The following is a 24,263-nucleotide window of genomic DNA, read 5'->3' on the forward strand; positions in this document are numbered from 1 at the left end:
TGCAAGGAGGTTATTCTTCTAAGAGCCCTTATGAGTATGCTAAACAACTGACTAGAGAGAGTTATCATGCGGTTGCCCATACCTATAACACAAGAAACAATACACAACCTAATCCTCCTCTAGTTATCCCCACTTCGCTTCCTCCTTCCCAACCTATTCTTCCTCAAGCTCCACGTATTTCACAAGTTCTTGGTAAGGAATATGATCTCATAGAACAACTTAAAGCTACCCCTGCTAAGATATCCCTTTGGGATTTGATCCAAACTTCTTCTGTTCATCATGGAATGTTACAAGATGCCTTGAAAGATTTGAATGTTCCTCCACCTAATACATCTAGTAATATAGTGTCTTTGGTTAACTCTGTGATGAATCCTAAAGCTCAAATTGTGTTTACTCAAGATGAGTTGCCTACTAGTGAAATTCAACATCAATATGATCCCTTGATGATTGTGGTTATCATAAATGACACGGCTATAAGACGAACACTGGTAGATAATGGCTCTGGCCTTAATGTGTGTAGCATTAATCTATTGCATAAGATGAATGTGGATACATCCCTTATTGAGCCTGACTCTTGTCCCATTCGAGGCTTTGATAATGTGGCTAAGTCTTCATTAGGTATTATCACCCTACCCATCACAGTGGGACCTGTTACTTTGCCTACTCCTATCCATGTTATGTCGGGAAATCTAACATACAACTTATTATTAGGGAGACCTTGGATTCACAGTATGCAAGCTATCCCCTCTACATTGCATAGACAAGTTAAATTTATTTATAACAATAAGACATATACCTTGATAGGTGATACTAATATTCAGGCTTGTTTGCAAACATCTACTTCCAAAGGGAGTTCTTCTAAATCTTCCTCTTCTAATGACGACTCTTTAAACAAAATACCTATGGATGAATCATCACCCTCTAATAATCAAAATTCTTTGGATGAGTCTGAAGCTCCTGAAGAAGATCCTTCTCGACTTGAGCCTACACATGAAAAGGATTTTGATCCTGAGAAGGTTCTCGTGGAAGACGATTGGGGATCTCTTGATTTTAATCCCACCTTTGTAGGTGAGTATAGGGTTCCTCCTAGAGAGCTTAAAGTTAAAAAGAAGGAAGAAACTAGAGATCAATCAGTCTTACTTGAACCTATGAGCAATAATTTTGTGGCCACCTCTCAAACTTCTTCTCCTCACACCCCTAATTATGAAGAGTTTGATTCTTTGTCTTATGAAAAACCACCTTCTCTTCCTGAAATGGCTGATCGTTATGGTCGTGGTTTTCGCATTTTTGCTAAGCATGGGTATCATGGAAATGGTTGTGGCGCTCATGAACAAGGGATAAAAGTTCCTCTAGAGACTAATTTTCACAATTATGCCTTTGGACTCGGCTATAATCCCTGCAAATGTACCAAAGCATCTAAAAGACCATCTCTCAATGTGAATGCTATATTTAGTAGTGATGATGATCTCATTTCAACTAAATCATCTTCTACTTCTATCAACTCTCATTCCCCTCATAAGGAAATCTTGGCGATGAACAAATCTCTTTATGACTCCCCTCAAATTTCTAAATCCACTTATGAATCTTTATCTCCTATTCATCATAAAGTCCTTTCCCCCAGGGATAAGGCTCTAATAAATTACACTCATCTTTATTCTAAGATTTCTTGAAACTTTCCTTCTTCAATTTTTATCACTTTATACATGTTTTTGATCTCACTTATAGTTGAGCATTTAGCATGTCATATTCAAATACCTCATTCAATCTATCATATCTTTAAATAACATTAATGGCTATTATGTTGCTCATCATTATGTGACATTGGTAGCTCATTTACTGGGGGCTCATTGTCATTCATGATTGTACAATTTCAAGTGCAATCATATTTTTTGAAGCAACATAATAGCCTAATTTTCTTATTCCTATGGGGACAAGAGTGATTTCATACATCTCTTCTTTTGCTTATGTCCAAATCTCTCCCTAGAAGATTGTGTAAGTCCTTCTCATGGTCCTTATCCTTGGGTGGCAATGATCTTTCCTTATTTTTTCTAAGGATCCACTTTTTCCTATTTCGTGGATGGTGTGAGCTTTATTACTTGATGTTATTCCTTGTATGCATTTGTTGTTGTTTGTTCAAGGATTCTCTCTTACAAGAGGTGTAAGTCCTTGATTACAACCTCTTTTGTACTTGGTAAAATACATCCATAATGAATTCACTCTCCCAACTGGGTTAAAAAGAGCGTCATCCTTCATTAAGAATCACTTTCACCTCGCAAAAGAAGGAAGTATTGCATTCTTATTCTCTTCTTTGTCTTATTCTAGAAGATGTTATATTTGTCTAAGATAACTCCTCTCGGGGATAGGTGTCTTTTGTACAAAGATCTGTTCTCCTCTAAGGATCTCCTTTACACATACTACAAGATATCCCTTTTTCAAATATCTTACCCTTGCTTAAAGAGTGCAAAACTCTCTTGCTTGGATCTATGACATTGTTGCATTTTGGGGCATCTTCTTTTGTGATGAAGGTAGGTATCCTTGTTCTACTTTGCTTATGACATAAACATTGCACTTTTTGAGCAATGGTCATTCTCAGAACCAGAGCACAGACTCTTAGAGCGAGATGTCTCCATTTTTCTTTTATGCAAGGTGATTATTCTCGGAACCAGAGCATAGACTCTTAGAGCGAGATGTCACGCTTTTGTACCATACATATACAGGTTGTAGCATACTCGGGCATAGACTCCTATGAGGTGCTTCTAACCTCCCTTACACACACATGCACGAGGTTGAGTGGAACTAGTGGCATAAGGCTAGACTTTCTCACTCTCCTCCCTTACATGGATCACCTAGACAGACTCTAGGGGCTAGTTTTCCATGTCCTTTTTCCCATGAATCACCTAGACAAGATCTAGGGGTGAGAAGTCCATGTTTTCTCTCTCATTATTCTTCTCATGGATCACCAATGTGTGTATTCATGCTTTTTCCTTTCTTTTCTTCTCTTTGCATTTTGTTTCCATTTACATCCTTCATCTTGTGTTAGAGAACTCTCAAACCCTCACACTCTTTGTTGTGTTGGAATTGAGAATTAGTTCTCTTTCTTACCAAATGATTCTCCATTAGTTTTTGATCTCATATCAAATCTTCTTGTGAGCATTTGTCATCAATATTCTTTAACAATTCGAAGTGGTAAACATGATACCCTGTTTCAACTCACTAAAATTAGCAAGCCGAAACAGGGGGGGGCATATAGCTACCCTCGAATTTTCATCACCTTCCTTAGTAAGCATTAGGTGATTTAGTGATCTAACGTGTGTTTCATAGGGTGCGGTTCCTAACTGTGTACTGCAGATGCCGCTGGGGGCTTCGTCCGACAACTTATGGATATATCCTTTTTCAAATAATGTTTACTTTTCTGTACTTTAGCTTGCATATGCACGTAGTGTTCATATGACTGCTAAAGTGGGGGCTAAATGTAGCGTCATAAATTGTACGCACTTGCTAGGGTGGTACAATTTCACACCTAGTTTAGCACCCGCCTTGGCGCATTTTGCATTTTGCATTGCATTTCCCCTTTAGCACTTAATTAATCAAATTAATTAGGTCTAAGGTTCTATTTTATCATCTCCCACATCATAAAGTTGGGCCCTTTCATTAAGGTGTGCCCTTTTCATTTTATTCCTCCTATACATCATTTAATCAAAAACCCTAATTAGGTCCTATTTCGAACTTGGGGGCTTGATTTTGGGGGTCAAAACATCTCGAAATCACCTGTAACTTTGGGATTCTCTCTAAAATCATCATATCCGACGGCCCTGAAAATTTGGTGAAAAGTTGTCGGGACCATGGCGCCCGAAGTGCAACATGGTCCTAGACATTTTTCCCGAAATTTTAGGAGCGCGATCCAATCATAAAATAAAGCTTAACCCTAAGAAATTGGTGGGAGATTCAATCTCTAGGTCGGCCAAAAGTCGAAATTAAGACCTAGGGTTTCATATATAAGAGCTCTCTTTCTTCATTGGAAAGGATACGAATTTTGGGCTTTCGAGGACCTTCTATGCAGCGAAAGAGCAGATCTTTGAAGACTTCAATAACATTCAACATCCATCCATCAAGCATTCATCAATTTCATTCATTTAGGGCTTGGAAGACATTGAAGAACAATAGGAAATTACCGACTGAAGATTGGCTTGTACTCCTCCCTTGAGGGTTGGGTATGATTTCATGTTGTTTTCATGTCTTTGCATAAGCTTCAATATATCCTTTATTCGTGCTTTAGATCACTTTGCATCTTGATTTAGAGCATTTACATTATCATTTACAAGCAATTAGGGTTTACTTTCTAGGTTACTCTAGTTTTCTTTCTTGCATTTAAGGACCTTGCACACACACTAGGTCTGCACACACAATACATTTTACAATACAACTTGGCTATTCATGGAGGTGGAAATCACCGAAGCGGGGGTTTGACTAAGGCAAAACCCTATATAGCTGCCCAAACACCTTTTCAGATATAAGTGCAAGTTTTAGAATTCGGACGATGCCGCAAGTTGCAGATCCGGAAGAAGCAGACTGAGACCGACCTTCCCACCAAATCTCAGAGCAAAAGACCAGGACAGGGGCGCTGGGCGCCCTGGTCCCTGGGACAGGGGCGCTGGGCGCCCTGGTCCTCCTGACAGACAACATTTTCAGCATTTTTGACAGCTTTCCAGGTTGCAAAACAGCAGTTTCCGGAGCAGTTTCAGGTGCAGAATCAGGGCAGTGGCGCCCACGCCCCCGTCCCAAACATTTTCACTCAGATTTTAACTCCAGGTACGCATTTGCATTCTTGTCTTGTCCTTGTGTTTACAGCTTTCCATTGTTTAAGTTCAATTCTGCAATCTCGTTATTAGTTCATACTTGTACTTTGGGGTTAGGGATTGAACTTGCATCATTTCATCTTTCAATTGCAACAAAGGAATAGAAATCCTAATAGGTAGCCCGTGGCTCTCTCTTCCACAAGAAGAAGTAGCCAATTGTGTGATACCTCTAGGCTCTTTCGTATTCCACAAGTGTGTGGTTGAAAGTGAGATTAGGGCATGTTTGCTTAGTGTCACTTTTTCTCCCACACAATAAGAAATAATTTTTGCATTTGTGATATCAATCTAGCATTATCGATTGAAGGTGGGAATTGGTGATATCCTCATGAAGTGAAAGTGTTGCTTTTGTGAGAATTTTTGGTGCAACCAAGATACGGTGGGACCTCAATGAGAACCTATCAGATCATGCAACAAGAGTAATACAACAGAAGCACCAACAACACATATAAATTATCACAAAACCAGAAATTCACACTATCATATATTCATCACAGAACCTCCGGTAATCAACCGGTTACATGCAGGCTAATATGCCAGGTTACAATCCATCTGGAACCTTAAGAGTTTATCCAAATCTCTAATCATGAATGTAGAACCTCATACTATTTGATGCCCTACAAATCATAAGACCATATATATACCCTCCAGAACACATCCAGGTCGGCCACAAAAGGATTACATTTACCAGGAAAGAAAATGAAACGTGCAAATAGATTGGCCCCAAGAATGAAAGGAAAATCCTCTGGAAAAGAACCACCAAGAAGTGTGGATCAACAGGAAGGTCGGATAAGGACTTAGGAACATCTAGCAAGACCCCAAATAGATCCACACACCACACAATTGCTCTGCACAAGAAGAAATCAACAACTAGTTGGTAAGCTCAAAAAATGCTTCGAGAACCAAGAATAGCCAAACCAGAAGCAATATATCATCGAAAAGATTCCAAATGAACTGAGAATCTGGAATTAAGCACACGAACAAGCCTAGAAACGAAAAATCTAATCTGTAATGAGAAGTAAGCAATTGCCAAAACACACTGACATGAACATAAAAATTTGCACACTGAGATGAACAAGAACTAAACTATAAGGAAATATTTTTGGTTGATGCAATATTTCTCATAGACTAGGGATGCTCCTGCATCAATTTCATAACTACAAATCATTCATCATCAATATTCATCAACCATGGAAGATTCAATAGATATTGGAGGATAATAGGGAATTACTAATTGATGATTGGTTTGTAGCTCTTCCTAAGGGAATTGGTATGATTTCATGTTGTTCTCATATTTATGCCATTAAGCATCAAATCTATATTTTATCATTCAAATTATGTGATTCATATGTCATTACACTCAAATTATATCATTTCGGGTTTTTCTCTAATACATTTGAGTAGACTCTAGTTTACATCTATGCATTTTTCGCTCATAGCAATATTAGACATAATTAAGGTCTAAGAGAACACACATTATTCAATACTGTCTATTTGTGGAGATGGAAATCACCAAAATAGGGGGTTGAGGTTAAGGTAAACCCCAATATATCCACCAGACTACCCTCTTTCTATTTTGTAGGTGAAGTTATAGGTTTTTGTTAGAGACAATGAGAATTGGGGATAATCAATAGAATGACATAGATCTATTTCCAAAAGTAGAGCAAAAAAATCTAGGACTAGGGTGGTCTGAGTGACCTGGTCTAGGACCAAGGCACTTAGGGAATCTTGGTCCATCAAAGTCTGCACTCGATTTGCACAGGGAAAAGTGTACTATCTCAGAAAGCTCTAGTTAACTTTGTGTGAACTAGTTAGAGGACCATAATTCTCTAGAAACCCTGGTCTAGTGAATTCACCCCCAAATTGCAGGCAAAGGTGCACCTATATATATTCTATTCATTCTTGTACCTATTGCTGAGTTTTCATCGGCATATCAGTTTGTTACAACATTATTAGTTTACACTTATATTGTACCTAGATCTTAGTTTGGAATCATTGCAAATTTATACACTTTCCAAAGCATCAAAGGAATAGAATCCCCAAGGCACTATTTGAATCCTTTGATAAGAGAGTGGAATTAAATTACATCTTTGTGGCTTTGTATTCCAATGCTTGTGTGAAAGTGGATCTTGGCCCTAATCCTACCTTTCTATATTTTTACATTAAATACATTCTAAAGCCTCAATCAATATTTTTAAATCAAGGATGCAATATTCTAGGTAACTAATCTTTGAATTAAATGAAATGTGTTACCTTCAAACCCTAATCCCTAATTGAGAACTTAGTTAAAATTAACCTTTTAAAATTACATGGATAAAACTTGAAGTTGATATAAGATAGATTTATTCTTATCCTGGCAATATTTGATAAGTAATATTGATAAATATTTACATGTGTATACCCTTAATAAGACTTATTTATCTTGAAGAGGATATCATGGCATAAGAACATGAAGGGATGAAGTATTAATTCAAAGGTCATGTTCTGGGGATAAACATGTCGATTTAAAGGTGTTCTCGAAGAGGATAAAAATGAAAGCAATAGGAAACCTTGGGCTATAACCTTGTCATAATCAGGATTGGTAGAAGCATCTTCCTTCCCAGTATCCCAAAAATCTCTTGAATTGGTATTAGCTTGTGCGAAACAGTACAACCCTAAGAAAGGATAGATCTTTGTGCCATATGGAAAAATAGTCATGGATATCAGACCAAAAGTGGTTGAAAACATGTTTGGTATACACACATATGAGGAATATGTACATGTACATATAAGGGTGGAATTAAATACTATACAAATTACCTAAATATTGAAAAGTACACCAAGTATGACTTTCTAACCAAACCTAGGAAGGTGGTAACTAGGTTGGCCAAATTCATTCATAGAAGTAAACTTCACCTAAATGCAAAGGATTAGGTCACATTGTTGAGTAAGATAGTTTGAATCCCAAATGCTTAAGACTTTCACCCTTGGATGTTACTATATATTAAAACCATGTTGGCCAATAATGAAAAGATTGATTAGGGATCAATCATTAGGAAAAGATTGATTAGGGATCAATCATTAGTGAATATTTACATGAACATATATTGTTAGTAAAGAAGAACCTTAATTTTAATATGACCTCATATCTATTCTATTTTCTTTCTACCCAAGCCACATTCCTAGTGCTAGATAGAGTAGGTTCTTTGAGGAGCATAAATACCAAGATATACAAATATTATCCTCAAGTAAAATTGGAGAGGAGCCAAAAGGAATAATATTTTGGTGAATGATGGATTCATCTTTTCTATCACTAAGTTTCTAAAGGATGATTTTGTCAAAAGATTATCTATGCATGTCAATGGTGAACTAAGGAAGTGGGGATATTATAACATTTATTTTAAGAAATTCTCATACATCAAGGTTATTTGGTACAACAAGTCTCCTATGAATCTCCCTAGATACCCCAATGATATAATAATCATCTTGGAATCCTAGAGGCAAGTTGGAGAAGTGCATAAATTGATAGTTAACAAAAACAAGTCTTTCTTCATCTTTCCCATTAAGATTGATTATTATTCATGTCTTGAAATGAAAAGTACAAAGGCTACAGAAGTAGAGATGGAGAAATTCACCATGATCTCAGTATTGGTGACAAGGGATAGGTTTGATCCAATTTGGAAGATTATTCAAATTATAGGAGATTTCTACAAGAATGAACCTAAAGTGGAAGATCATTGGGCTAATTGTGTAGATAAATATGAAGTGAGGATAAGAGACTTATATAAAATTGAATTGAATCTAGAAATATTAGCTGTTGGAATAATGATACCAAAAGTATTGAAAGAGGATTGTAAGAGGTTACACCCTTATTAAAATACAATAGGAATCTTAAACATTTATCCTTCAATAAGAGAATTTATGGATATGGATGAACAAGAAAGACATGTGGTTAAATGGACTAAGGAGGGGGTTAGTGCTTCTTATGCAATTCTAGACTCGCTAAAGATAAATAATAAATCACTAGCAAAGGAGGGAGACTCTTCTAAGACTATGAGATCTTCTTCATCCCAAGGACCTACTAAAAGTACAACTAAAAAACCTCAAGGAAAGACATAAGGGACTTATAAAGAAGGGGGATCATCAAAGCATGCTCTTGAAAAGAAGGGAAAACAAGGCCAAACTATAAAGACAAAGAAAAATAAAGAGACAATGTCCACTATGGATAAATGTAAGGGTATTTACGAAAAGCCTAAAACCTACAAAAGGGAGAGATTTGTAAAGAGGATGATTGATCTCTCAAGTTGAAAAGAAGAGGACAAAGAAGAAATTCATCAAAAAGGAACAAGAGGGTAAGGACAAAACAAGAAACTCCTTCCCTTCAACAAGGGTCATATCCTTATCCAAATTAAAAAAAAGTACTCCACATAAGTAACCATCTCCACATAAGTCACCATATCCACCTCAAGCTTCATCTCTACCTCCAAAAGCTCCATATCTACCTCCAAAATATCCATCACTACCACCTAAAGTTCCTACCTCCCTCCTATAACATCCTCACATTCTCTTCCACAAAAGGGATCTAATATCCCTTCATCTTCCTAGGCCAATAAATAAGATGTGATTTCTGATAAAGGCACTCCTTGCATGATTAATGTGAAAGATGAGACATGAGAAGAAGGAGAATATAGAGAAGAAGAAGTTCCACAATTAGAACAACAAGAAGAAAACCTTCCAGAGAAAAATACACAAAGAAGAAAAAATAGAAGATAGATAAAAGGACAAGTATGAAAATCATGAAAACGATGAGGTTGAAAGGCAACAAATAGATGATAAGGAAATAAATTAATAAGGGCGGCAAGGAGATAATCACCAAGAACAAGAAGAGGAAATATTATATAATGATAAATATGATCAATCTCTTAAAGATCAAGGTACTTGTCTTACATCAGATGCTTGACAACTCCAAATGTGATTAAATCAAATTGTTTATAAGAGGCAGAGGAAGTATAAGGAGTTGCAAGAAGATTGATATATCTATGGTAGATAATATTGAAGAGGAGATGCAACCACAAGATCATCAAATCCAAGATGTGGATTTGGGAGTTTAGAATAGGGTTGAGGATAAGAAATCCTTGTAGTAGGTTGAAACCATCCTTTAGCATATGTAGAAGGATGAGAATACCAATGAATAGTTAAAATAATATATTGTGAAACTCAAAATATATGTTAGCCATCTTGTAGGGCTTGTAGATTCAAAAAATCCTTCATTGACCTTGTGAGAAACCTTAACTAAGGAAAATAAACTCCAAAATCCTAATGGGTTCCTTACTTTAGCTATGGAATGGAGAGAAGATTTAAAAAATTTATGAGATGAGGCACTAATAAAGAAAAAAACTAAGGTTTATCGCTCTTTGAATGATGAAGTGAGAATGACATATTATTCGCAAATAGGAGTTGATAAGAGTATAATGATGTGGGAGGATTATCTCCTTGTTTTGTAAAGGATGAAGTCTACAAATCAAGAAGAAATGCTCAAAGCAATAATTGTAGATAGTGAAAATCAAGATCAACCAAAGGAATGACTTAAGGCCACAAATATGACTATCTCAGTCTTAAATAAATGCAAAGAAAAGTTAAATAAAAATAAGGATTTTTCTAAACAAGTTTTGTCACCTATGATAGAAGAGTTTATTGGAGATTTATCTTGATCATTTTGGGAAACTAAATTGTATAGGTAAAGGCACCTTCAATGATATCTTAGGAGTTTAAAGACAACTCACAATGACAAGTTACAAAGGATTCCTTTGATGACATGATGCAACAAAAGTCCAAGCTATTGAAAATGAAAAAACAAATTGTAGGTTTTAGAGAGTTGAAGAAAATATTAGAGAAGTTGATTTACTCTAAGATTATCAAAATTAAGTATATCAAGACTCTAGATCCTTAGGATCTCAATGATATAGTTAATGTTTTTTTCATTATATTTTGAGAGACATAGAGTAGATAAAAGGATTAAATTTTATTTCAGCCAGACACCTAGCGAGTTGGTTTAGTTTTGAGTTTATGAGAAAATTCAAAGATGCATCGTTCCCTATCCACTTCATGTGGCCCACATTGGATTTAAGTTTGAACTAAAGCTTGAAGATGCCATTTACCCTTTTGAGAATTGAAGTCAAGTTATACTTTTGAGAATTCGCCTACCAACTTTTGTAGCCTCGTGAAGACTTGATTGTTGATTTAGGGCCTCAACACATTTCATTTTGTATTCATAATAATCATGTGCTCTTTTTAAGAGCCTATCCATGGGTTTTATTTCAGTTAGGGTATAGTTTCACATAAGAATAACTAGTCGTTAGTATTAGTTAAGGATTTGTACACCTAGGTTAATTACACCCAAGTCCATAATTTTGGGACATTGATAAATTTTGTAAAACTATTTATTTTGATCAAGGTGTCAGAATTAGGGGTTAGAAAATTCATTTTATTATCATACAAACAAGTGTTATACACAATTCAATGCAAAATATTTGCTAAATGTTGTGATGTTTTTGAGAAATTTAATCAAGCAATCAAATATTTGCTTGTTGGAAGTGATTTTATTCACATGGAATTGATATTATATGGATTTCTTCATTTATGAAGTGGATAAAATTTTTAACGCGATTGGTGACTAGTGACACCGACATGACATACTCTCTAATATCATGTGAAATTATTTTGACCTAGAGCTATAAACCGGTGAGGCCACAAATGGGGGACCTCATCCCCATTTAACAAAACTGAAGCTCAAACCCGTGAGCAATTCTAATTTTTAAAAAGTTTTAGGTAAATTTTTTAATCCAATGAGGTCACAAATGGGGGACCCTAGTGGGGTCAACACCACCATCACCAGTTAACCAACACATTATGGGAAGAACCCCAATACAAAGTTCCAATTTGATGAAATCTAGAAATATTTAATTTGTGTTTTGTTTGATTATTGCATCAACATTTATCTAATTGGGATAATCTACGATTAGTATGATGTTGGTTTAATGTTTCAATCTAATTTTATGGAGTAAATAATAAATTCTGCAATCATTTTTCATTCATTTATAATTTTTCATTTCTATTCTCTCTCGTTGCCCTACTTCTTTTGAATTTATTTAAGCACTTGTTGGAATAGATTTGTTTCCAAGAAGCATCTGAACTTTATATTTGCTTATTAGTATATGTATTTTTTAAAATCTTGATATCATAAATATTACATGTTAATGTTAATGATTTGTTTCCAAGACCCCTTTTTAAACATCCACACAGCCATTGAGTCATTTCCATGTGATCAAGACCTAAATATATAGGAACCTTGGAATAATTTTATTACTTTTCAAGAGGAGTGATCTTTATCTACATCAATCAATTTTGATTGTGATAATACCAACATCAATAGCTACTATTATTCATCATCATCATCTTGCCACTCTCTTCACATCCTCTTCTCCCTCTTTGCACACAATTTTCTTGAAATCATGTTAAACAACAAGGTTCATCCTCATGGTTGGGATGGTTATTTCTAGCCCTTTCAATAGGGAGAATCTCCATTGGGTTTTAAAATTCAACTACTATTGTGTGGAATATCCCATTAATTATGTGGTAAAATTTGATTCTTTTTGCCTATTCATTGGTCAAGATTTAGTTGTTACATTCCTATGTAATGTCATAGACATCATAAACTACTTTACAATTGTGCATCAAATTTGTATGAAGTATATTTTGCATGATGTTTATAATGATGATCAACTTTTTCAGTCATTGGAACTCTATCTCTTTTAAGGGTATTAATCCCCTAGGAGGGTTTTTTCTCACTTGCACATTTCAATGCCTCTAGTGAATTGGGACGTGTTTGTGCAGAATTTGGCAGCTTTGGTAAATAACAATAAACTAGACTTTCTTTATTCTTTGGATTCTCATCTCTACATCTTGGATTCAGGCAAAAAAGGAAACAAAATCAATGTTGAACACTTGTTGATTGTTGATAATGTTGAACATACCACATGATAGAGAGGGAGAGTGAATCGGTATGAACCTTCTAGTTCTTAAACACTAATATTCAAACTTTAAATCAGAAGCATATAATTTGAACAATAACAAATATTGAAAGTATGAAGCACAACATGCACATGAACACCATATTTAAGTGGAAGATCCAATCAGGGAAAATTCATGTAAGAATCAGACCCATAATATAAATATAATTTGCTACAATTATGCCTTAAAAACACCCTGGTCCTAAGAGGACTTGCAAAACTAAGACACACAACCTTATGACGAGATATAAGTGATTTGCAATATTGAAACTCACTGTTTCAGGGAAAAATATAAAAAGTTTCCATGAGACTCATTCTCTTCTGACATAGAACAAATAACTAAATTGGAATGGATAAGATCTCCTGATCATGAAATTGATCTTGAGCTACTGTGTCAAGTGAGCAATATCATGAAAAACTCTTTTCATTCAAGAACACAATCTCTGATCTCTGTCATGATGAGAATATCATCATCAAAGCTCTTCACAATAGTCTTTCACGCATCTCAAAATTTAAATCTACTTTTAGATCTTTCACACCTTTGGCAAATCACTTTACATCCATTCTACACACTCACTAATACATCTGTGCTCCTTTATATATAAGGTTAGTCATCAAAACCCTTAACTAGGTCGACCATAGATAGAATATATAATATTACATAAATTTGGCCACTTGGAGCTAAAATATCAAATTTGGTCCACTCCAAGAGATAGAGAGCACTAAAAAAAAATACAAATGATTCCAATGAACCACACCCACTAGCACATCCTCCAAAGGTTGACATCAAATGAAACATGTAGATGGACATTGAAGTACACCAACTAGTCAACCTAAAATAATTCTTCAATGCATGAAACTCAATGCAAATTTACACACGCCATGGTAAGACCCAAAAAAATAGCCATACACATCATCCAAAGAAACCCAAACCAAAAGAATATTATCCAAGTAGAATACAACATCACAGTTATCCAAATACCATAATAGTTAATACTTGGAACTTAGAACATCATAAATTCACTTGTCAATCAAGTTACCACTTTACAACTGAACTAGAACACTAAATAGATCACATAAACAAATCGTCTAAACCGCAACATATGAATTTACCTATCTAGAACCCATCAAACCTTTTTTAGACATGTTCTAATAGACAACCTTACTATTAGAAACAACAATAATCAACTCAACCAATCGAGCCATAGAACATCTGCAAACTTGATAGAGTAACACACATAGAAAATAAACACTATATCCAAAACCATAACACATAGTTTTCACAAATTGAAGGAATGCAAGACATTCTTCCAGTGAAACATTAAAAACCCTATTGGTTCCCCAAAGGGTTTACACTACAAAAGGCAGAAACCAAGTTGATTATTCAAATATCTATGGAGAAGCCAACTCCAACTATCAATATCCTCTAGAACTTGGACCAACTAACAAGGATTCAACAGATCCTTCTACACTTTGGGCTCTGCATGACCCATGAGGGTGGCCCCTTAGTGAATTTATAATCTTTGCTCCATATTCACAAATTGCACTAAAACAAAGCAGATAATCTCATATACAAGCTCAACAAAGAGGGAGAATGCTCAAGAATGGAAAATCCTTCAGTGATCCTCAACCTATTGGAGCATGAGATGGAGAAAACATATAATAACAGACATGAAATAAAATATATTCTAAAAATCAACAATTTATAGAAAATATAGATGAATAGAGCAAAAAACTAACTTTAAATACTAAGACAAGCTATAACCAATGTCTTATTCCATTGGGGAGTCAAATCCATGAAATGTAAGATGACTTGCAACAAATTTTATATGATAGCATGTTGAACTAAGAATATATTGCACTACAATATATCTCAACTATGACCCAAACCCGAACTACTTATCAAAATCCCTACACAAGCCCTACCACTCTACAATTTTGTTCAAGCATTTAATTGATCCCTTAGATCAAAGCATAAAAACAAATCACATACATCACAACAATGCAATGACTGAAAGAAACCCTTGATTATATTTCATTCAAAAGATAGTAGAATCATACAATGGAGAGAAATAGGGTTGGAGTCTATTTCATTAACTCAAATGTTATATCTATCATAAGACAATATACAATTCAATCCTTCAAAACCTGCACAAAATATGACATAAGACTCATTCTATTTTTTCTTTGCAAAAAAGACTTTACACTTTGCTCATTTGCACGTAAAGCTTGCTAATGTGACCTATGACTCCAAATTAAAAAACTTTTTATAGAGTTGGAACAAGAACTTCGTCTCTTGGCCTTGAATTCCATTTTATAAAAAATAAGGGAGCAAACAAGCTTTGGGCCAGAGGAGACACTTGTCATAAAAATGATTGGACATACATGATTCTTGTTACAAAATATTCCTTTGGAGGAATGTCACAACCAACACCAAATATCTAAAATTTCTTCATCATAACACTTCTCTAGGTGTGTTGCTTATGGAACCAATATGGATATGGGTGTGGAGTGGCAAGGAGAGTGGTGAGAGAGAATCCCAAATTTCAAATCTGGGAATGGCGGATTCCTTGGGGAAGGCAGTCTTTCTGGGAGTGGAACTGGCAATTAGGCAGGCTTCCAAGCATCCCAAGGTACAAAAGAGGACAAGGAAACAGTCAAATCGGTGGAAGACAAAGATTCCAAAACCAGGGACCCACACGATAGAGGTAAGGAAAAAAAATGGTCTTCGCTTTTTGGAGTGAAGCCGTTGGTAAAAACAGGGCTACCAGAAGTTAAAAATATTTCCGATCTAGTTACAGGGGTGGTTGCTATTTCTGTTCCGGATAAGCTGGTAGATATTACTATCTCTGGTTTATCTATGACATTAGTCAGATGATTCGCTGGTTTTAGGCCTAACATTGATGTTGTTATGAATTTTATAAGGAGGAAATGGGTTCTCAAGGGTCAAGTGGATGTGGCAGTGTTGCCTAGGGGTTTTTTTTCCTTTGCTTTTAACTCTAAAGAAGATATGAATAAGGCTCTATGTGAAGGTCCATGGATGTTTGACAAGTCAACTTTGGCTCTACAGAAATGGGCTCCAAACCTTTCTCTTGACGAATCATTTTTTGTGTTGGTGCTTGTGTGGACACGCCTCCCGGGCCTTTCGCTGGAATTCTGGAATGAGGAAGTCTTTAAGGGGATAGCGAGTTCTTTTGGAGAACTTCTCTCGATCGACCCAATGACTATAGCTAAATCAAGGTTAGTTTTTTCTTGGATCTATTTAAATGTTAATCAAATGATGGACATGCCCCAATCTATTAAGATTATATCTAAATTAGGGAAATGGACCCAAGCAATTGAATATGAATGGCTCCCGTTTGCTTTCTTTCATTGCAAACAATCGAGCCAATGGGCAAAATCTTGTCCTCTTAAGAAGGGTAAGAACAACAAGAATGATAGCAGTGTGAAGCAGAAATGGCAAATGAAAGAGAAAAAAGGAGACCCATCAGTAGTGTTTGATCTAGATAAGGAAGCGATTGAGCTAGAAAAGGAGGTGAAGAAGGATGTGAATAGTAATAATGAAAAACCTGCTTGTGTCTGTTCTAATAATAAAAAAGAAAGTACTAAAGAAGATGAGAAAAGAATAGAGGTAAATAATTAAAATGATCCAGAGGACAAGGAGCAAGGGCCAGTCAGTCAAGAGAAAGTAGAGGAAAGTCCCAATGACGATGTGTCTGCATCATCTCATACAAAAGCAATTGAGGAAGACTTCAATGAAGCGCAGGATTTTAACCTTTCTGATCTTGAGCCTCTATTTCTATTAACCAATGGATTCCCAAAGCCGTTTCAATGCAAAACCCCATCACATAGTGCAGAAATGGAAGTCCTGGAAGGAAATCTTAGGATTCTTGGTATGAAAGAGGGAAAATCGAATAAGGAGGGACCCAATGTAGGTATCACAACTAGAAGAAAGAATAAGAAAAAGGCAGATGTTGGAAGCCAAAACAAAAAGCAGGGGAGACCTTCTCTAAAACATTAGAGGGAACAAGAAAGTTGGAAGAACCGTGCTGATGGAATACAGAGTTCCATCGAGTCAGACCTATCCCTGGTTAAAGTATGAAGATAATTTCCTGGAATATAAGAGGGTTGAATGCCCCTCATAAGTAGGATGTGTTACGCAATATTATAAGAGATCATAAACTGGATTTGGTCCTTGTTCAGGATACTAAGATGTGCAAGGATAAAGTGGAAAGGATTAGAATATTTAAAAATAATGGAGTTATAGGATCTAGTTTGGAGGGAGCCTCTGGAGGAACAAAAATTTTTTGGAACCAAAAAACTATTAAAGGTAAGGAAATTATTTCTGAATTTAAAAGGAACTCTGTGCAGCTTGAGCATATCAAGGATAACTTTGTCTAGGTTTTAACCAATGTCTATGCGCCTAATACCAAAACTGGGAGACCTAAATATTGGATAAGCCTTGCTAAAGACAGACTTAATTTTGTTGATAAAAGTTGGATAATAATGGGAGATTTTAATACTCCGCTAAAAGAGGAAGAGAAGATGGAAGGCCTTCCCTTGCAGCTTGATGGTAAACAAGATCTTATGGATTTCATTAATGATCAAGCTCTTATGGATGTGGATCTCCAAGGGATTAACTATACCTAGACTAATAGAAGAACTGGAGTTGATCTTATTCAAGTTAAGTTAGACAGAACCTTAATTACTCCTGAGTGGTTATCAAAGTATAGTTGTTCTTTGGCGTCTATTATCAAGATTGGTTCTGATCATTACCCTATTTCTTTCACTGCCAATTCTTTTTCTGCTAAGAGAAATTTCCCTTTTAGATTTGAAAAAGTGTTGTTATCCCATCCTTCTCTGGGAGCTTGTGTTGCAGATTGGTGGAGTTCTGAGGTTGAGGGAACGACTCTATTTAGAATAGCTAAAAAGCTCAATATTATAAAAGCTAAAATCAAAATTTGGAACAAAGAGATTTTTGGGGATATCTTCAAGAGTAAAATTCAAATTAAAATTGAAATAAAAGAAGTTCAAGATAAAATCCAAGAGGATGGGCTTTCTGAAGAGTTGAGGTGTGTGGAAAATGGTCTGTTGTCTAAATACCACACCATTATTTCTAATGAAGAGACTTTTTGGAGACAAAGATCAAGAGCCTTGTACTTGAAGGAATGTGATAAAAATACTCAGTTTTTTCACTTAACTGCTCTTAAGCACAGGGCGGTTAACAGGATATCCAGGTTATCCTGTAATAGAGGGATTTTAATGGAGGATAATGATATAAGAAAGGAAGCTCTGGACTATTTTAGCACCCTTTTGGGAGAAGTGGATAACCAAGATGCCAGTAACCAAAACCTCCTGTTGCAAGCTATTCCTTCTATCTTGATTGAGGAAGACAATAAACATTTGTCCTGAATTCCTTCTAGTTAGGAAATCAAGAAGGCAGTGTTCTCTTTTCAGGGAGATACGTCTCCTGGACTGGATGGTTTTCCTATGTTCTTTTTCCAATCTTTTTGGCATATTGTGGAGACTGATATCTGTAAAGGGGTTAAAGAATTCTTTAGTTCTAGAAGAGTTCTAAAAGAACTGAATGCGACCTTCATTGTCCTAATTCCAAAGATCTCTTGAGCTGATTCTCTTAATAAGTTTAGACCTATTAGTCTCTGCAACTCTATTTACAAGATTTTGTCTAAGGTTCTTACCTCTAGACTACTCGATATTCTTCCCAGAATTATCTCTGCCTAGCAAAATGGTTTTGTTTCCAGTAGACAGATTCTAGATTCCATTATTTCAGCTCACAAAAATATTCATTCTCTAACAACGGCTAATAATCAGGGTTTTTTTCTTAAGTTGGATATGGCTAAAGCTTATGATAGAGTGAATTGGTAGTTTCTCTTAAGGATTATGAAAGCCTTTGGATTTGGAGAAAAAGTTATTCAGCTTTGCTCTCAATTGATGGAAACTTTCTCATCTGCTGTTATCGTCAATGGATCCCCATCAAGTTTCTTCAAAAGCACTAGAGGTCTTAGACAGGGGGATCCCATCTCCCCAATCTTGTTTACTATTTTAGTTGAAAGTTTGGGTAGATTTATTTTTAAAAATGTGGAAGAAGGCAATCTCAAAGGACTGAAACCTTCTTCCTCCAATTTTACTTGTACTCATGAACAGTTTGTTGATGACTCAATCACTATGGGGGAAGCTACAATTAGGGAAGCTAAAAATATGAAGAATGTTATGAATATTTATGAATCTTCTTTTGGTCAAAAAATTAATTGGGATAAGAGCTCTTTGTTCTTCATCAATACGCCTATTCAAAGACAATTAAGGATTGAAAGAATTCTTGGTTGTAAAATAGCTGAGCTTCCCTCTACTTATTTGGGGCTTCCCCTTTGTATTAAGCTTGTAGATAATTTTTGGATTAAGTTGGTTGATAGATTCAACTCCAAATTGGCAGGTTGGAAAGGGGCAGTCCTTAGTCAAGCAGACAAGGTTACCCTTCTCAAAGCCCGACCAAAGAAACTTTTTTGGGATTTTTTCAATTGCTTCTGTAAACTTGCTTGTTAATGCCCTCAGTTTGTTTAAAATCCCTAGAAAGTTTGCGGAAGCAATTGAAAAAATCCCAAAAAAGTTTCTTTGGTCGGGAGTGGAAGTCAAGAATAGAATTCCCCTTATTGCTTGGAATAAAATCAGCTCTCCTAAGGCCTCTGGGGGGTTGGGTTTAAGGAATATAAGCTCTATGAATAAAGCCTTATTAGCTAAACAAATTTGGAGAATGAAAGGGGAGGAAAGAGAGTGGAATTTAATCTGGAGAAATAAATATCTTCACATGCAACCTTCTGAGGAAGAATTTTTAGATAAATCTTTTATTGTTGAAGGTTCCGCAATATGGAATTCAGTTCAATCGGCTAAAAGTTGGGCTACAGCTGGAAGAATGTAGAATATGGGGAATGGTACAAGTGTAAGATTTTGGGAAGACAGATGGATTATGGATAAACCTGTGGAGGAAATTCCAATCTTTTATGATTGGAAAGATTGGTTCAAAAGAAGGTATGGGGGTTTGGTCAGAGATTACTGGAGAAATGGGAAATGGATTGATTTTAGCTAGTAGTGTCTGGGGTTAAAGTTTCTTGAGATTGTGCTTTCTTCTAAAATTGTGAGAGACAACAAAGAGGATATTTTGATATGGAGGGAAACCCTGGATGGGAAGTATTCTGTGTCCTCGGCTATGGCTATCCAAAATAAAGTTGTGGAAGAAATTCCTATTTGGGCTAAAGTTTGGAATAAGAAGTTAGTTCCTAGAGTTAATATCTTTTTTTGGATCTTTATCCAAAACAAGGTATTAACTCTGGACAACTTTCAAAAGCGAGGATTTGTTTTTCCTAATAGGTGTTCTCTTTGTTGTAGGGAAGAAGAGTCTGCTTGCCATATTCTCCATCAGTGTACTTTCATCCAGGAAATTTGGAATTTTTTTTTTAATAGGTGGAAGCTAAGTTGGGTTTTTCCGAACTCTCTAGGGGAATCCTGGCAGCAATGGCACTACCTTAATTCCAACCCAAAGATTGTGGAGCTTTGGAAACTTACCTTCCCTAATGTTATCTGGAATATCTGGAAAGAGCGCAACAATAGGATTTTTAGAGATAAAAGTGCCAACCCTGAAGTGGTGGTGGATAAAATTTATAGGAGTATCTTTGAATGCATCAATGGTATTTATTAGAATATTTAATCTTTACTTGGCTTAGGTTTATTTGTATTTAGTTTAGGATATTCCTTTGAAATTCCTACATGTAATTTGTCCTCTAGTACATGTGTGAGGACAAGTCATTTCTTTTATTTTCCTTTATTAAGGAATATTAGATTTCTTCCATAAGAGGATGTGGACACATGACACACACATTTTATGAATGGTGGCATTCATAGATTTGGGAGTTACTTTGTAACTCCTCTCCTCATCTCTATTTAAGAGATGTCTCCTCTCTCATTTCTTCTTAATGAAATTATTGTAAAGAGCTTCTCTCTCTCTCTCTCTCTCTCTCTCTCTCTCTCTCTCTCTCTCTCTCTCTCATTTTAGGCATTGCCTCATTCATAATATCACAAGGGGTTTTTCTTTGCTTTTCCCCTTTCAAAAGTTCTTGTGCCTCCTTCTTCACATTTGGGTGATTGCTCCAAGGTTTTTTGCATTTCTCTTGGTAACATTTACTTTATCAATAAACTTACTTGGATTTTATTATTCTTTCCTTGCTCTTGTATTTCCTTTCATGGTATCAGAGCAGGTTTCTAATCCTTGTTTTAAGTTGACATTGATGAAAGTTACCATTCCGTGGAGTTCACCTTCTTGGAGGCATTCTTGAGAGGAGAAGAAGTTCTTTCTCTAATATTTTCTACTGTGCAGGTTTTTTATTTCAGATTTTTAATTTTTTTTCTAACTTGTTAACAAGTTTGCCTGCAGGTTTAATCTTCTATTCTAGTTTTTTTTTCTTAAAAAAATAAAAGCTTTGGAAGGCTTGCCACCAAAGTTTCTTCTTTTTGGTTTAAAGTTGTGGCTTTGGAAGGCTTGCCGCCAAAGTTTCTGGTTTTTTTTTTATTGTGAATAGTTTGGAAGGTTTACCGCCAAACTCAACCTCCTTAATCTGTTTGGTTGGCTTGCCACCAAAACTGATTTATTATCCACCAATACATTCTTTGTTTATTTGCAGGTTCTAACATTCCTCTTCTTGCAGGGTTTTGATAAGAAAAAAAATTCATATTGTTTACTTCATTTAATCTCTGTGTAACATCTCCTTTATATTTACGTTAAATTTCAATATCTGATTTATCTCTATAATATATACGCATCATTCTCTGTAATATCAATATTTGTGTTTTATCTCTGTTTTCTAAATGATATTTGGTTGAGACTAAGTATTTGATCTCCCTTCCATCAGCATGAAACCAAATCCATAGTCCAGTTCATCCATACCCCATACAGATCCATGTAACCAAACTTTCAATCATAGTTTCATTCTCTCATTGCAAATCAACATGATTCTCCCTCAAAGATTTCACATTTGCACTTGCAATTTTTTTTTCATACCCTTTCTTGCTTCGATAATCCTCTGTCTCAGTTATTTGTCACAAAAGCTGTGCATGCATCATTATCAGCCAACCTCTTTGCATTTATTGATAATTAGTGGGAATTTAGCTAGTTCGAGATTATTATCACCTCTAATCCTTCTCATTGTAACGTCTCTGCTCTGAATTTTAACATCTCTGTCTTTCTACATATTCTTTTTTGTTATAAACGTTTATTTTATTCTAACTTTTATCTGCCTAATTGTAACATGTTTCATTCAATTTACCTTCGTTGAATAAAATTTATATTCTTCTTTGATATTATCATCCTTTAACCTTCACGGATCTTTAAAAGTTTGAAACTTTTATAAAGTTTTTTTAACATATAAAACGTTTCAAAACTTACATTGTAAAGTTTATAAAATTTCTAATTTTTTTTTTCCATATTCAACGAGTTTTAAGTTTATTCAAAAGTTTATAAAACTTTTAATATATACAAAGTTTTAAAAGTTTATGATTTTTTTTTAAAATAAAGTTTTTAATATAAATAGTTTTATTTTGTTATTATGCAGATTTAAAGTTTTTTTAATACAAAGTTTTCTCAAATAATTTTTTTTAAATTCAATTTTGTTATTAAAGATTTGAAAATAACACTTTTTGTTAAATAATTTTTAAATTGTTATTTAAAAAAAAAAGTTATTATTGAAATTTAGTTCAATTTTAATCAAAGAGGTTAATTTTTTTTTTCATTTTAATCCAAGAGGGCATTTTTTTTACTAATCATAATTTGTCCTTTATTTTGCAATCATGTCTACTTTAATTCCAGAAATCAAACTAAATAGTTCTAATTATCATTCATGGAAAACACATATTTCTTTTATTTTTCGTTTCAAGCATCTTTTGGATGTTGCAACTGATAAAACCTTTGCGCCTGCTACAACTGCTCCTCAAGCCGACCAAGATAGATGGAAGGCTCAAAATGAGGAAGCACTTGGTTTAATTGGTATTTCAATGGTTCCTGATTTGTATGTTTTAATTGGAAATTGTACAAAAGCATATGAAGCTTGGGAAATTTAAAAAACAACTTATGATAGCTCAAATGAATCCTGAAAAATTCAACTTCAAGATGAACTCGAAGATCTCAGGTATACGGATTTTAAAACTATGGATGAATTCTTATTAAAATTTGATTCTGTTAATAGTCAATTAACTGGTTTAGGAGTTACTCTAGCTAATTTACGTTTAATTCATCTTATTCTAAAAAAATGTCTTCCTCATCAATTTCAACAATTTATTATGAATATTCATGCTCAACTTGCTATTCCTAGCTTAGCTACTCAATTAACTTATGATATTTTTCATAATTTATTACGTCAAGAGGAAGCTAAATTAATTCAATTTGGTACTCTTAAAAATAGTGAACATGTTTTTATGTCTAAAAACCAAAATCATAATAATAATTTTAGATCCAATAATAATAATAATAATCATAATAATAATCACAAATCTTCTAATTATCAATCTCATTCTAAATCCTATCATAACAATTCTCATAATAATAATCATAATAATGCGTACAATAATCAAAGGAATAATTCTCAAACAAGACCCCATTGCACATATTGTGGGAAAGATGGACATATTACTAATAATTGTTTTAAGAAGCAAAATGGTAAAAAGCCCATGAACCAAAATAATCAAAATAATCAAAATAATCAACAACATAAACCTCCTTATAAGAAAGGTAATAATAATGGTAATTCATCTCGTCATGCATTTACATGTACTTATAATGTTTCTCAACCACTTGAGTGGATTATTGATTTTGGTGCATCTCAACATGTTACCTCTCATAAAGAATGTTTTGAATCTTTGCATCCTAATACTTCTAATATTCCTGTTCAATTAGCTAATAATCATAGTTGCAAAGTTGAAGCTATTGGTGATGTGAATGTTCCTAATGGGAAATTACATGATGTTCTTTATGTTCCTGAATTAAATTCAAATTTGATTTTAGTTCCTAAACTTTGTCAAGATTATAAGATTAACTTTTATAGGGGCATATGTTATATCATTGATCCAAAAACTAATCATGTTATTGCTACTGCTAAAATGGATAGTGATAACTTATTCAAGTTCTATGAATTTTCTCCTCCAAAGTATTCTTTGCTTACTATTGTTGATTTTACTATATGGCATGAAAGACTTGGCCATCTCAATTCTGATTATATTTCATTGATGCAAAAATAAAATATGGTTGATGGATTGCCTAGTATTGTTCCTTCTCAAATTGTTTGCAATGGTTGCATGAGTCGTA

This window comes from Cryptomeria japonica, chromosome 10 (genome assembly GCF_030272615.1).
Source record: "Cryptomeria japonica chromosome 10, Sugi_1.0, whole genome shotgun sequence".
NCBI lineage: Eukaryota > Viridiplantae > Streptophyta > Pinopsida > Cupressales > Cupressaceae > Cryptomeria > Cryptomeria japonica.